At 30.7% G+C, this 16,976-nt stretch overlaps 2 protein-coding genes across 4 annotated transcripts in view; both read left to right on the top strand.

The window, feature by feature from the left end:
* LOC143194144 (uncharacterized) overlaps window positions 1-16,976 on the top strand; it is a 626,523-nt gene that overhangs the window by 526,170 nt on the left and 83,377 nt on the right. For 2 of the 3 annotated variants that reach the window (XM_076400724.1, XM_076400725.1), the window contains one exon: window positions 11,621-11,660. The exons of the other annotated variant lie outside the window; for it this stretch is intronic. The gene's annotated coding sequence lies outside the window, so the exon portion shown is untranslated. The remainder of the gene's footprint in view (window positions 1-11,620; window positions 11,661-16,976) is intronic. 3 annotated transcript variants of the gene reach the window in all.
* The window catches only part of LOC143193658 (ATP-dependent DNA helicase PIF1-like), a 187,075-nt gene that overhangs the window by 6,094 nt on the left and 164,005 nt on the right, over window positions 1-16,976 (top strand). The gene's annotated exons all lie outside the window — the stretch shown is intronic.

Here is a 16,976-nt window from a genome sequence, read left to right on the forward strand (position 1 = left end):
AATATATTTAATAGAAACTGTTAAATATTTTGTTCTAAACAGCTGATTAATTGTGCACATCTTCATCCAGAAGCCGTTCAAATGAAATTTTAAGCAAATATTAGAAAAAGTTGCGCATCATTATATCGACATGACTATACATAGAGTCACCATGATCCAACTTAAATAAGTTATTAATCAAAGATATTTTATAGAATAATAAAACATATTTTATTACTATTATTAAATATATATATATAAACCATAAAATCATTTATTTTCTTATAAAACGGCAAAACTTAAGATTAAAATTATAATTCGCAAAGTAAAATGCTAAAGAACACTCTCAAGGGTATAAAGCAGAATTCCTGTTTAAATAGGAACGATGATTTACGGTTTGAATCAAATTACAAGGTAAACCATCTATTGGAAAATTGCAATTGCATTAATGGTAATTTATTACAAATTAATTATTCACAATTGTGTGGCAGATCACGCAACGGATTTATATGAAAATTACGAACATATTCTGGTCACCGCATAGAAGATCAATTCTGATATAATTCGAATATTTAATGTGCCATGAGAGGAATTTAATAAGAGAAATAAATTGAAAATGATGATTTATAGTTTAATTAATATTATAATATTATCAGAATAGACAAGAGTGGGGAGCGGAGTCGTCTTTATAATGGAATTCTGCATATAAATAATACAACAATCATATAAAACCCACAGAATTTAATAAAACAAAATTTAAAATAACAATAACTTGCATTATGCCTTAACCAGTTTGGAGTTAATCCATAAACAAGTAATTGTTTCCCATAAAAAGCTGCGTCAATAAAGATATTTCATTTTTGGAATTAGTTATATCTGTCTTCATTCATCAGCTGAAATTTACGAGGAATTGTATGAAATATGTAAGACGAAATTCCCATTATTACTATACAAAATCTAAATTAAAAATACGTCTCATAGTTACGTTATGATACGAATCACTTATGATGGACGGAATTAATGACATCACTTATGGCTTTGGATCAAGAAAACATTTTTATCTTTTACATCCTTAGTCTTTTATACCATTTTTAACAGCTTCTAGACAAACTACAATGCCCTCTACTTGTTGTTCTTCTTTTCCAAATACCAGTAATTTGATCTTGTTAAATACATTAATAATATATTTGACACCCCATCTCAATTTTGATGTATCTAACAACTAACTTAATTAACATTATAAACAAATTACATTACATTCTACATACACATTTGTTTAAACTTGCAACTATTCAATTTCTACATCGTGAGAATTTAATTTTTCTTAATGATTTAATTGAATAAGTCTGTCAAACCCACATCTGTGTATTTGCTTTCGAATGAATTTATCCCATGCCACTGGGTTGCCTTTATGAAATGGTATGAATCTACTAAATCTTTTCTAGTTGGTCACCATCCCAGTTGACATCGCAACCGTAACTTGTTCGTCACTTCCTTGATTCTTATTTTCCAACATTTTATTGAATATCTTACCTACGGCTTAGCCACATAATGTTTGACTTAAATGTTAGTATCCTGTTTTAAACCTTAATCCTTAGAATTAAACCCTGTGATTTCCTGATATAGATATCTGTATCTATTGTGTTATATTTGGATTAGAACGTCAATTTGCTTTATCTTCCAGATCTGTTGATATGATTTTTTCCAGTGCATCACTAGTCCTTGTAAATTACATTTATTACATAGACTGTTTTACTAAACGGTTCTCCATTGGTTTCAAAGTTTATTTTTTATCCTACCGATGTCTAGATCCTATGTTTCTAGTTTTCTAGTGCTTCATTGGTCGCTAGTGCTCTATAACTTAATACCGCTATTTATATATATATATATATATATATATATATATATATATATATATATATATATATATATATATATATAATCTGTTGTATTATAGGCAACATTTAAATCATATATAAAATAATTTAAACGACTGTATACAAAAATGAAACACATTGTTGGTTACCTACAAACTCCTATTTAAAGATTATATAATTATTTTTTCTAAAAGTAAACTTCTCATAGAATTGGTAATTAAGTTAAGTCTCCTTTTTACCATCAAGGATTTATCTGGACGGCATCTACTGTTTCACGAAACATGGTTCTCGACATTAAGCCTACCGACTGAACAGTGACCATCCCAGAACACATTACTCAACCTAGTTAGTGGCGTGACTGAGACGGTTATTCCTTGTGGGATTTTCCACTGTTGCCTAAAAAGATATTTACAATTACAATCTCAAACATAAAATACATCCATGCCTCAGCAAGTTTTGAACCCGCGACTACGGCAAAAGTAAGAGGACCGTCCTGTCGCCTTGACCACTGCGCCAACCAAGCCGGTTAACATGCAATTTAATACAAAAATCAAACACATGTGTTATATACACACATTTAATAGGACAACAATGATTTTATGATGTTCATTGACATCATCCAAGTGTAACTTTCTGACTACATTTTCAGAAAATATTAATTGGCTAAGAATTAAAAATATATAAAGTTTCAATAAATACAGTACATATTTCCTTCTATTTTAACAATTTTCTCGCCTTATTGAGGTCTGATTTCAATTTTTTTTTCTTTAGAATAACAAAATAACATCGTGGCGCTTTTCTCTCTTTTTCTCTCTTTTAATTAACTAGGAGCATTTATTCAAACACTATGGCAAAGCGTTCCGGTTCTCAACCTATATGCTCCTCCCGCTTTCCGGATATCAATATTTACATCAACAACAGGTAAAGTGTTTTGCCTTCAACCAATTAATTAATTTTTTAATTGTTGACGGGCTGCGGTCTAAACATTTAGCAATCATAGTTTTAATCACATAATCTAAACAATATACACATTAGTCTCTCAATATTTCGGAACGTCAATAATATTTTTATATATTAATAATTAATAGAATTTCGTATGCATGCACGTGAAAAATCCAGCAGTTTGCTTTGCTCTGCGCTCGTCGCGGTAAACTCCTGCACTGCTCAGCCAACTATTAAATCTGATTGGGCAATCCTCCGCCGCCCGCACTCCGTGTTCTCTACGAAAGACGAAGGTATATGCTGGCCCGTGTGCACATCAAAATCAATGCACTGGTAGCTCACGAATGTAATAATCTGTATCGAAAGGAGGATTTTGATAAAATAACAGACATTTTTTTTTACCTAACGTTGTACACCCCCAAAGTATTGAACCACGCGCCACCACTGAAATGAATGGTTCTAACATAAGAATCAGTGAATACTAAGAATGCTACTTTTATATTCGATTCAAGGTTGTAGATAACTCAATACAAATTCAATCAAAATTAATAAATGCGCGGCTTTTTAACATTCTTATTTTTTAAATTATTAAATTCATTTCAAATTTTAATTAAGAACTTATGTCTTTAAACAATACCTAAACTATATTTTTTAATTACTCAACTTCTCATTCTGTATTTTTCTATACAAATTATTATTTACTGCCTTAATCGACACCTCAGAAGTCCATAGCTCATCAAAACTATAAAAGATAAATAATTATATTAATAATTATAATTAGTTATAATTGTAAAGTCTAAAACCAACTTAATTTATTTTTCTGCCCTCAAGGCATTTGATATTTTGACAATCTTCAATGCAATTCTCCAAGTAACTAAGTTGCTTTTCGATTATTGTTGAAATTCCAGCAGTCTATATTATTTTTCTTTCATATTTATTGCAATATTGGCGTTTTACTTTGACCTTATTTTATGATTAATATGAATATTATGAACATTCATATTAAACAAATAAAATAATTTGGCTGTAATAATAATATAAACAAGGAAAAAAACACAAATAACTATTTATCTTATGCCCTTAACAAGTCCTCAGGATCGTTAAAGCTATACTACTTTTTTCTGATAAATATTCGAAGAACACATTAAACAGTTTTACTAAAATTTAAATAACTAATGACAAAAAAACATCTTCTAATAAAAATAATAATTGGTAACAAATTTTCAATTTGTTCCAGAATTTACAATTCGAGAAAAACTATTTTTATTTATTATTACAGAAATGTTATTCTAATTTACTATTAGAGGAACCCATGTATAATAAAGCTATCAACTATAGTATCCTTGGTAAAATGAACTAGATATGATGAATATGAAATCTGCCATAAATCACAAAAAAAGTAACAACATTACGTAAGATTCTTTCATTGATGTTGATGACAGTTGTTGACAACAAATTTAAATAAAGTATATGTAATAAGTTTTCAATTTTGGAATACTTAATAGGCGTAAGAAAATGTTAGTGAATGAAATGAAAGTGAATGAAAATTGTGTGGTAATAACAATAAATTCTTTAAAAATAGTTTACAAAAATGTAACTATAGAACAGAATTGTTATCCAAAGTAATGGTGATTACTGTCGTAAATTATAACTTCTAATGTATTTATACTTAAAATTTTCATTGCATGTTAATCTATTCAGACTACTTCAAACAATGACCATAAAATATTAAATCAAACATATTTAACCACGAGTACTAATTGGATAACCCTACACCCCACACTTCGGTTGAATAAAACCCTGTGTAAGCTCAGATCTCCCATTCAGCACAATATTTATTCATAGAATCGTCTCGTATATCCCACTGTTTTTACCTGTTGCTCTTAAAATCCATATTTTAATTAAACTTGGTGTCGCAAAAAGCCATCTACTACGGTGATGAAAATTAAATGTTTTTATTGGCTTAGGTATAGCTTACCTGGTCTTTACACGTCTGATAATAATGGGACTATGGTGATATATCTGACGTTGTCCACATTTAGAGACTTTAACTGACTATGTTAAAATAGACAGGATTCTAATTTTTTTCAATACTATTTTCTAATTATATTGCTCTACTAACATATGAATACTATTAAAATTAATATTCACCAATATGAAATAAAATAAACAAAATTAAATAGTGCTCTCGAAAAAATTCTAATTAAGAAACCTGATTTAAGACTGCTATCTACGTCAGTGCTGATACCAAGAAAAATGGATAATAAAATTAAGGATTAAGAAACCCAGTTAGGGCTGCAGTCTTCTCTAGTAAATTTCCAGCAAAACGAAACTGTGGTCTACTTCAGTAGATATAGTGCAAAAAAATTGAGTGGGACTTTAAAAAAATTTAGAAATCTGATTTGAGATTAAGATCCTATTTTGGCCCTAGTGCGGATTTTAACAAAATTGGATAGGACTAATTGGATGGATATAGGAAAAATTTATATTTCAGCAGAAAAATTAAAAAATACGTACCTGAAATAATAAACTAAAACATTATTAAATGAAATAATAAAAATCTAAATAACAATATTGTAATATGTAGTAAAACAAAATTGAGAACAAGAAATGTAGAATCGAAAGTTAACAATCATTAATTTTTTTATTAATCTCTTAGAACGTCCACAATCTGCCCGTGGGCAATAAGTATTATTATATGATTTCAGTTATATAATATAACCACTCTAACATGTAGAAGATCACTTCAATAAGTTCTAGATACTATTCTAACTTATTTTAAAGTCTATCCTAACTTATTCTAAAGACTATTCTAACTTATTCTAGAGATTATTAAATCTCACTCTATGTGTCTATTAACCAGTTCGTATGGTAGTTTGATCCTACACACTTCACTGTCATCGCGCACTTCATTGTTTGGCGAGTGCATTGGGATGCACTAATAGTCTTTCAGAGTACTTCGCACTAGCACTTCGAATCACACTTGTTATGGGTTCTAAGGGGATATCGCGTTGATTCAGTTTGTTGGACATATAATATGGGGCATCGACGATGACTCGCAACACTTTATTTTAAAACATCTGGAGGACATCTATGTTAGATTTGCTAGTAGTGTCTTACAGTTCAATACCATAGGTCCCAATGGGCCTAAGTATTGACTTATTAAACAGCAAAATCTTGTTATATGATGATAATTTAGATTTGAGCCCTATCAGCCAATATATTTGGTTTAGTTTAAGTCCAAGCTGTTTGCGTTTTGTCACAATATGTTTTTTTCATGTCAAACGTCGATCAGAATTCATTCCCAGATATTTTACGTTTTCTGCTTGCGGCAGTTCACGATTATTCAATTTTACTGAGGAAAATGTTCTTCTACAAAGGATGAATATCATATGGGTAGATTTTGTCTCATTTGCTTTGATACGGCACCTCTTCATCCCTAATTTGACTTTGTTAACATGAAGTTGAAGGTTCCTTATGGCTGAAATTGGATCCTAGTGTGATGAGCTCGGTTGGTCAACTGTATACATTAGATATAACAATGGGCCAAGAATACAGCCCTGAGGAACACCCGAATATATTGAGTGTAGGTTAGTGTATTGGTCACCCTGTTTGACAATAAAATATCTGTCTGTGAGGTATGATTTCAGCAGTTGAAAGTGCGTATACCACGTATACCAAAGTACCACACCTTGTCCAAGGCCTGAGAAATATCGAGAAATACAGCGGAGCAATGTTTTTTATCGTTTAAGCTTTTGTTAATTTGGTTGACAATTCTATGTATTTGTTCTTTTGTTCCGTGTTTATTACGGAAGCCAAATTGATGGTCTGTAACAATATTTCTCTCCTCTGCGATTATTTTGAGTCTCTTAATTTATAGTTCTTAGAAAAGTTTAGACACAGGTAACAAGCATATAGGACGATAAGAGGAGACATCTTCTGATTTTTTCCGAGGATTAAGAATCATAATGATTTGAACAACTTTTCAAGTGCTTGGAAAATAATTAAGTCTTAGCAGGGCATTAAATATGAATGTTATTAAGTTGATGCACTTTCCTAAGAGCTCTTTTAAGATTCTTTCAGTAATTAGGTCAAAACCAGGAGCTTTTTTATCATTGATTTCTTTAAGTGTTGTTTGTTTTACTTCCTTAACCTTAAATTTGTCATGCGGCAGATCCATTGGAAACGGAATGTTAAGAAAGTCAACTATGTTATTTTCTTCTGTTGCGGATATTTCAGACGGGTACGGAATAAATACGGTTTTTAAGTATTTAGAGAAAACTTCTCCATAAAACAATTATTAAATGAGATACATTAAATATTTTCTTTTATTAGCTATCAGAACAAAATCAAAATTTGAGGTTTGTACGGAATTAACTGTGATGTTAAGCAGATATAATATTAAATATGTAAGCATATGTGCTAAGACATAATGTTTCTTATATGTCACATATAGAAATTGGTTTTTTGCAACCAACGAAAAGAAAGGATAAATGAAGATATGAACTGGTATTTATGAAGGCAAATTACTCAAATTTGTCCACAATCGATTCTTCGATAATGACTGTACTGTGTGACCGTAACCGAAATAATAATTTTAAAAATAATACTACAGCTTTTACATAATTGAGTGCAGGCACACTAAATCATGATATGTGTTAAAATATTCAAGAACATTAAATAGAAATACGTCAAAGAGCACCTAATATAAAACAATAGCCACTTGGGAACTGTGAGAATATTATTATTGAATTCAAGTGTTGCTAAGAAAATTTGCAAAATTGCATCCGTAGCAAACCTACGGAAAAATTGTATGACGAAAATTTGATTGATTTGAAAGATTCAGATGCAAATATATTTGACAGGGTTACTAAAATATTTATTTTTACATAGTTGCATGCATAGTTTTACATGTTTACATAGTTAATAATAACTACAACATAAAAGAAAGCTTCAAATTATATACATTTAATGATAGCTGATTGATTTTATTAAACTTTTAGCAGCTCTGTGTAACGAACAAGCGCATATGGTATTGTATAAAATTGATTTGTAATATTTGAATAAATAAAATGTACAAATTGTAATTTCGAAATTCATTTTAATAATAGCATTACAATCTTATAAGCATGTGCAACTATAATAATTGATCAGTTACATTACAAAATATGTGTTTAAAATTTCTTTACATATTACGTTCGCCTATGAATTGTTAAACTGCTTAGTTTGTTTGACTGTATTTGATATCAGTGACAACATTTGGCTTCATACACTGTCTGTACGTAAGTGTTGTTCGAAATGTTTTCTTCTTCTATTTGCCTCAACAAACACACCAGGCTATGAAAACTTGACAAAACAACATTGTTCAGTAAAAAATGTGTCACTTAATATTAATCTGGTGAAGTATCATTCCAATCTAATCGGTTTAAGCCGTATTAGATCTTGCTTGAAAAATTCGCGTGCCTTTTGTAGTCTAATATGTATGATCTTCATAAATCTCTGGACAATTGATAGGAAACTTATACATCTATAGTCCGTACACTGCTGACTATCGTCTTTTTTTAGGACTAATACAATATCGCTTTCTTTCATGCTGACAATACTCTCTCCAGTCGCCAAATATATGTAAGTATCACGTAAAGCCATTGGTGAAGTATCATTCCAATCTACTGTTGTCAACTTTGCCGTTTTTTCAATTCTTGTGCACAAACGTAACGACTTTAAGGAGTTTAAGCCGTGTTAGATCTTGTTTGAACAATTATAAATTCGCGATAAGTTATTACACTGTTAGACGCGTATATACATTTCCGCGATTTATTTTTATTTATATAGATATTTTTACAGTAAATGTAAAATTTATGTTACTAAATATGTTTGTTCTCGCAATTGTTTGGACAGAAGAAGAAAATTTTACACACAAGCTTTACCACTTCTTTAACAAAGCATGTTTCTTTCAATTGAATTGAATCGATAAATTTCCTACGCCTTAAACTGTATATGAAATACTTATATTAAATTTTATAATGTGGCGTATTAAAGTGATCTAAGATATAATTGGTAATATACAGAAATAACAACGAATAACTAACCACCGCTTCCATGTATTACTCTGCAATCTGTGTAGTTGGTTTATCGCTCTCCGGGACTTGAAATAACTTGTTCGGGCAATAACTCGAGCGTAAACCTGCTATCTCGTCTGTAGTGTGTTAGATCTTGCTTATTGTTATGCCGTCTGGTTGTAAAATATTTACATTTGCATATCTCTAGCTCGACCTGGTGGCTTGTTTCCAGCGTTAATCTGTGCGCAGTTATCGAAATAGTTATAGCATCTAAGGGACAAATTAATCTGGATATTGCTGAAACTGTAATCACGATCAGTGCCGCGAGCGAACGTTTTCAACCTTTAGAAACATTCAATCACAAAACTCAAACAATAACAGTTCGAATGTTTTAGTAATCGAAATTGGAATGTTCGATATACCAAAAAAAAAACAATCAAAAGAGAAAAGTGGTTTATGTTTACTGTAAAAAATAACAATATCAAATTAAAGAAATCTATTTACTAATAATATTATATTAGCGTAACATAGAGTATTTTATTTTATTTTTTCCATGAATGAACAGCTCTAAAACTAACAAATCAATAAAATTTGAATATTTCTTATATATTTTCGTTTTCGTTATATACTCCAAATATTTTAATATATACCTTATCTATTTTAAATAAAAATTAAAAACAAACAATAAATTAAAATAAGCGAATAAGGACCTTTAATTTTGAACAGCATAATATCAAAACTGACTAATTGAGTTACAACTTCAACATTCAAATTATATAGAGTCCATCCAAAATAACAGTGAACCACGTCATCAAAATATATAACATTACAACGTCTCAATGACTTTTATTTTATTTTGGCTTTGATTTAGTAAACATTATACAATACTATGATTTATAACTCAATTCTAATACAAATAAAACAATAAAGCAAAGATAATGTTATAAAATAAAATTTATTTTTAATACTATAGTACATCAAATGCTGATATAACCGAAAGACTTAAGCTATACTGAATTATACAGCCACAATAGTAGTGTACACAATAGTTTGTAGTGTAGGGTTGTTTTACTGTAATATATACAATATTTACTACATACACATACATTTTATATACAAACATAATATTTACAATGAACCCTTTTTTACAAGAATCCATGCCATGAAGAAGGGTTCTAGGTGCGTATTTTATATATGATGGTATCCCTTGAAGTCCCTGGCATTGGCAATTCTATATCCAAATAATGTATTTTATTTTCCTTCGGTGGGGTGTTTCAATCTTACGTTTTCTTGTCAAGTTATATTTATATGAGCGTATTTCTCGTTATTTTTTTTCTATTACTATCTGTGTACATTTTTCTTGCAAACATTTTTACCAATTTACGCTATAACTTCTGATTTGGTCATTATCATAACCCTAATGAATTTGACATATCATCTGTAAAAGAACTAGTATCCATTGTCTCATATTCTCTCCTCATAGATTTTAACTAAATGCTTAGGTATATTCCAAAGAATTGCCCGCATATCTATGCACATAAGTCTTAGACATAATATGATTTTCTTAAATAATCCTATATTAATTATATACTCCTATTAGTGGTTTCCGTTTTTGTCACTCTGTCCCGGTAATTGTCATTGTTGGGCCATAAGCTCATATCAAAAATGTTTTATTCGTCGCTGTCACTTTCCATGTTAGAATCAATATTCAATTAATGAGTTTTTCTAATATATCAAACACTTGTTCGAGAATCCACCATCAATTTATATTTCTCCTCACTCAAATCGAAGGTCCACAAGACAATGCTTCTTTCCAAGATCAAACAGTTCATCATTGTATATTCCACTCGACCACCAGGTCCATTATACAAATTCCTATCAATCCCATACCAATTCAATAAAGTTAAACATGGTAGAAAAGGCACTTTCAGGAGTATTTCTAAAAAAGTAAATTGTAAACACGAATATTTAATCTATATTTACCGAGTGAAAATTTGAAATATTTCTCTCTCAAGGAGCACATTCCCGTGTTTTCTCAGAATAGTTCCCAAGTTAACAGTTCTCTAAAATAATTGTATTAAATTATGAGCATATCTAGAACACAATATCAATTCAGTGCAGCTATAACGCTACAAACAATTTTGCAATAAAAAACTCAGCAACTTAATATTTATTAGTAACAGTAACAAAGCACACAAATAGATTTCAAATTTATCAAAACGAGTAAAGCACCAAGACAACGTTTGCCGGTTTATAACTTATTATCCGACAGAATTGTGTCTCTTTTTAATTAGAATAAAATAAGAAGGAAAAATACTGTTTGATTATAAAACGAATTTACAAACTGCAACTGCAATAAATTCGACCACGTTACTTCACTTCAGTCATATCTCCCTGTATGGATTTCTTTAATGTCTCCATCCATATATGTGAGTATAAAAAATTTGCAACATTTTTTGGCTAGTTACTCTAAAGCTAAATCGATTACAGAATATCATATAGACGGGACTGTGAACGGGATGGTATATTCAATCAACTTTGCTTCATCCATAAAACATATTTGCTATCTTTACACCAAAATATTTAGAATTAATAGAGTTGAGGAAAACTTCTACCTACTAAAGGTTCTACCCTTTACATTCATAAAATTATATTATTATTAATTATTATAAATTTCATTATTTGGTAAAGTTTTGAAATTGTTAATAATATTTGTGATAATAATTTTGTTGATAAAGGATAATCAGACTATTTTGTTTTCAGATGATTGTCCGCTGCATAGAAAAATTAGGCACATAGTTAGGTAAGTTAAAATAGTAAATTAATTTGCTAAATATAATGTAACCTAATTTACTGGCATTATTATGTAACACTAATTTAACTACATCAATATGAAAATTTATTATATCTGCGTTCTACATGATACAGTACAACATTCGATTAAGCACTTGCTCAAAACTAGTTTTCAATTGTGAATGAATATGAGAACGAAAATTTAGATATCTCTAATGTAAATGACTAAAAACAATTAAAGTGGATTGCGTATTACATTAATGTATTATATGGAAGACAATCATAGTCGAAGCTCGTAGAAACTTAAAATATGATAAGTCTGAATCAAGAAAAGTGATGTTAAGTCTTTCATCATCATCATCATCATCATCATCAATCAATAGCCGGCGCTCGAGGCGAATGTCTATTTCGAACATTATTCACTAAATTCCGCTACAATTGGCAATCGGCCACAGTTTTTCTGGCCTCCTATTTATTAGATATTCGATGATCTTGACCCATGTCTTTTTCGGAGCTAGTCGCCGTATCACGTTTCATTCAACAGACATGGCCAAACCGTTACAATCTGCGTCTAAATTTTTTCCGCAACTTCTCCCCAGCACTGTGTTTCAACAATGATTATCTAATCTTGAATGAAAACTCTCGTTTTCAATATCATCTGGAAGAGCAACAAAGTTCAAATCTTCGAGTCATACAGAAGAATTGGTAAGTTAAGCACTCGAAAGAGGAGGATTTTACTCTTGACTATAATACCTCTTTTCTTTCACACGCACGATCTTAGAGATCCAAAAGCTACTGCAGCTTGGCCGATGCGTCTAATTTAGCTTTTCTCCTGTCGTACTGATCCCTAGTACTTTAACTGCTGCACTTGCTCTCCAAAAGGATCCCGTTGATATTTACAATAGCAGGCAATTCGTGATAACTTTGATTGGGTCTAAAACCCTCCTGTTTATTTCTGCTTGTCTCTTCGCATGCCTTTTGTAGTCTAATTTGTATGATCTTCATAAATACCTTCTCGACAATTGATAGGAAACTTATACCTTTATAGTTCTTACACTGCTAACTATCGCCTTTTTTCATGATTAATACAATACCGCTTCTCTCTTATCGCATGCTGACAGTACTCTCTCCAATCGCCAAATATATGTAAGTATCAGGCAAAGCCATTGAAATAACGTTTGCCCAACATCCCTGATCATTTTCGCCGTAACTTCCTCGACTCCAGAGGTTTTACCACTCTCATTAGTAGCTCGTCATCAGGAAACAAAGTTTTATTAGAACATGTATTGTTGGCGGAGTTGTTAAATCCTGTAGTGGGTCTTGACTACAAAGTTGCATAGAATTGCATAAGGAATAATAAACTTCCTCCATTCATCGAGACGCTCATCGTGTCACTTCACGAAGAGTCTATCTACTATTTGAATGTTGGATGATTGGGTGTTAAGCGGTATTATGGGTGTTTAGTGTTATGTTAAGAAAAAACAAAAAGTTAGTTATTTAGAAATAGATTTTTTATCATGGGCTGCTTGAACCTGGCCAAACAATTAATTTTGGCTATCAAAAACTTGACACTATAAGAAATAATCGATCAATAAATTTAGTGCCTCAACAAGAATTCAGCTTGGTTGGGAAAATGATGAATGAAAAAAATTTCCGAATAGTCTACCTCTATCTAGAGATGATATCTAGGTGAAAATCATATGGTTCAATTTTTCGCCCAGATATCTCAAAAGGTGATACTATTAATTGAAAATTTGAATATATGATAAAAGTATTAGCTTTGTTCAGAAATTTCCTTAACAAAAATTTCACTGCGCTTAACCAACTCTATGTATTTATCTTTACGATTATTATCTATATGACATTATAACCCAATATAGCATATAGTAATAATTTTTCTTAAAATACTTAATATATTTAATACAAAAACAAGCTACATTGACAAAATGCTAACTAAATCCATCTTAAACAACTCTACTTCGCCTAAAAATATTTATAACACTGGAAGGCGTACGAATACGGCAAAAAGAAGAATGAGAAAAAATAATAGTCGCTGGTGTTTCATGAGCATGAACAAAATATCCCATTAGTAATTTTCCAAATCCCTTACGCGTTCAAGTCTGATGGAATATCTAAACAAAATAGATTTTTTTAGTATAAAACTCTAATAACTTAGTAACGAATAGAAAGGACTTTAATTGGATATTATACAAAGAAGTAGTAAGAAAATTAAATAACAAGATATATCATTTTAGTTTCCAACGTCCATATTCCCAAAGAAATTTTAAATTATCTTTCTGTGTATATTATTATATAGTATATAATAATATAGTATATAATAATATAGTATATAATAATATAGTATATAATAATATAGTATATAATAATATATAGTATTATATTTTTTTTCTTTTATCAGTAGCTTCTGTTTCGTGAAAATTAGCATATATCGGAAATATTATAAATATATCTAATATAGTAACAGTAAAAGCTCGCGCCAATTGCCAATTTTTTATGCAAATGTATTTTTATCAAAGAGATATCTCGGTGAAAATGCAAAGTATAAATGTAATCAACGTTTAAACAATCTAATCTAATTGTTAAAGTGGATGGTTTTAATCGGATGGTCTCTACATAAAACATTTCGAAATACGAAAAAAAAGTTTTTCATTCATTATTGAATGTATAATATATAAATATATGAATCAATTGTTTGCAAACGTTTAGCTGGGATAGGAAATATTCAAAAAAGGGAAAATCACTACCACACGAATTTACTGAAAATGCAATTTCAACATCGGTGTTTCGCCGTTTTCCAGCAAAAACGAAGATTTTTCTCTAATGTATTGCAACTGGAGGTGAACACTAGATTTGCTACAATCTCAAGTGTAAAAAGTGATGGGTTAGTAGGAGAGAGTTAGTTAGAATAGCACATTGACACCGAAGTGGAATAATAATATCCATAAAGATTTGCTCTGCCTCCGGATCAGCAAGATGTGTATTACAAGCTACTAAAATCGAATGATGCTACATGAATATGTGCAAGCACTTAATGGCTAACAATGACTTCCACTTAACCCACATAGATGTCTATCAACGTCAATTGAATTAATTGAGCTGTATAAGGCTGCAAAGAAGACCCGCGAACAACAGATGTAAAGTCATTCACTTGCATGACAACGCTCGATAACACGATGCAGAGTTATTGCAAAAATACGCTGTTACAGCCTGACTGGGAACTTTTTCCACGGAGAGCACACTATTTTTCAGATCAATTCAAATAGAGTGCATGTCGTAGTAGGCACTCGATTTTGAAGTGCCAAAGAAGAGCGAAAATGTATAAACGATGGGATCACTGCCAAACCAACATCGTTTCCAAAAAGATTTGAAAAGTAATAGAAAATTATTGAAAATATTTCGGTTAGTACTTATTATAGCTATTTTGTTCAATAAATGCCTTTTTAATGCGAAAAATAGATCTGCCGTCTTGGTTGGCGCAGTGGTCAAGGCAAATGGATAGTACCGTTGTGTCCGATTCGATAATCGCGGGTTTGAATTCTGCCGAGGCGTGGTCGTAATTTTATGCTTATCCTTCTTTACAATTATGATTGTTCAAAAGCCAAGAGTACAAAATCCGACAAGGAAAATTACCCTAGTCGCGCTAGTAACGGGCTAGCTGGGAACAGTACAATAAAGGGCTACATAAGACCAAAAGTCTTCTGGGATGATCTCCAAATGTCGCGAGTCGATAGCCTTAATGCCGAGGACCGTAGTCCAGAGCCCATGCTAAGCCGTAGGCCCAGTCCCGATAAACCCTAGATGGTGAAAAAGGAAACTAAATATAACAAAAAATAATTTGAATATATGCAAGCACTTAATGGCTAACAATGAGTTATTAACAACTCAATCAAAAAAGGACCAACAATAGATAATATGTTTTCATGATGACCTGCAGCTATTTTAGAAGACTAAGAAGTTGTGTAGAAAAAAAATGGACCAGATAATCAACGTGCTATGTTAAGAGCACTTGATTGTATATACCTTTAATATTTACTCTATTTTGGTGGGTAAATTAGGCGTAAATTATAACAAAAGAAATATATTTTCTTCAAAAATAGATATAAGCAAGTTTATTTAAAAATGCTGTTTAAGTTTTTTCTCTGATCTGAATGCCATAACAACTGATAACGAAATAAACATTACAAAGAATGTTCAAAATCGTACCAGTACAGAGGATCCAGTATAAATTCTCATCATGAAATTTTTTGACATCAAATGTCGCTATGTTGCCACATTTAACTTTGACTTTTAGTTTGTTTTGTCTAGGGTGGCATAATATTTCATTTTGAAATATCTATGTATATACATAAATTGAAATAACATATATTCTTAAATTTTATTATATGCTCTTAAAAATTGTATTATTTTAAAAGCAATGTCTGGAAGTGCCCTTAAACCTCTTCGTGGGATTTCTTTACATTATTTAAATCTTATGTTTTCTAATAGTGTAAGAAAGAATGATCCCTCAAAGAGCCTCAGAGAGTACATCAAATGCATTTATTATCGAAGAACTTAAAACTACAATTAATTTTCTAGTATCGGTACGGTTCTAGATGCGTTTTTGTATGTAGTGGTATGCCTCGAAGGCTTAATCCACTTAATTAACAATTGTATATCTGAGTAATGTATTTTACTTTCATTAGAGATCATATTTATGTTTTACGCTTAGTTCGTGTTTCTTTCAATGCAGCGTATGTTTGTAAAGTCATTATGATATTACCATATTTCTCTTTAGTTTGTCCTGTTACTATCTGTATACATCTTTCTTGATAAAACTACTTTTAATCACTACATTCTCCATAATGCATTTGCCATTTCTGCAAAACAGTTAGTGTTATTTCTCTACTCATACGTGTTAACCAAACGTTCCAAATGTATATTCTGAACAATAAAACACAAGCTCATAAAGCTTTCACACTCTATAATATAATTCCTTACAATTAAATTATATTAATTGTATACTAAGCTTTAGTGGTTTCCTCTCTCATCACCCTGTCTTGGTAATCGTCGGCATTGAATCATAAACCAACATTCATAAAGTTTTATTCAATCCCAGTCACTTTCAGAAATACTAGTCAAGTTAATAACCAAACTGTTTATTTTTAATCTATTAAAAACTTGCTCAAGATTCTACCATTTGCCATTTTCTTCCTCAATATGTCTGATCGAACTCATACAAACCGAAGGTGTTATTTTCGACAATACTTTTTTCCATAAATCCAGACAGTTGTGGTTAGGATATCCTCCTCGACCTGAATATCTATTG

Source organism: Rhynchophorus ferrugineus, unplaced genomic scaffold, assembly GCF_030347505.1.
Source record: "Rhynchophorus ferrugineus isolate W39M unplaced genomic scaffold, kcgeb_rfMv2 rfM3, whole genome shotgun sequence".
NCBI lineage: Eukaryota > Metazoa > Arthropoda > Insecta > Coleoptera > Curculionidae > Rhynchophorus > Rhynchophorus ferrugineus.